Below are 591 nucleotides of genomic sequence, written 5' to 3' on the forward strand. Positions count from 1 at the left end.
ATAATGCACAAAACTAAAAACAATAGTGGTTCTCCTTTGTTCTAGAATCTTCCGCATCATAATTGCCCAAACTTTTTTTATAGTTGAATTGTCATTATTTGTTTTTACTTTATGCTTTACAACGCACAATTCCATGAATCATAAAATATATTAAGGGCTTCTTTGATTAAAAGGATTCTCAAAGGAATTTTGGAGGATTCTAATCCTTAGGAATTTTTCCTATTTTGGTTGTTTGATTCGTAGGATTGTAAACCATAGGAATTTTTCCATATGATTCATTTGCATTAGATTTCATAGGAAACATCCCATCCACTGAAACCTCTTTGAAAGAATTCTGTGTTTTTTCTATGCACAATCAAACACTCATACAATCCTATAGGATTCAAGACGACATTCCACTATAATCCCATGTTTTTCCTATTCCCGAGTTTTGGAAATCCTACGAATCCAAGAGGCCCTAGATTTTTTATCAAAACTAATTGATTTTGAATGAGATGAACTATAAGAATTAAACGAAGGTCTACATTAGGCATATATGACTCAGATCTTATATGCTATAGTGTGGTATTTATTCATAATTTGGTTGCAAAA

This window comes from Triticum dicoccoides, chromosome 6B (assembly GCF_002162155.2).
Source record: "Triticum dicoccoides isolate Atlit2015 ecotype Zavitan chromosome 6B, WEW_v2.0, whole genome shotgun sequence".
Classification (NCBI taxonomy): Eukaryota; Viridiplantae; Streptophyta; class Magnoliopsida; order Poales; family Poaceae; genus Triticum; species Triticum dicoccoides.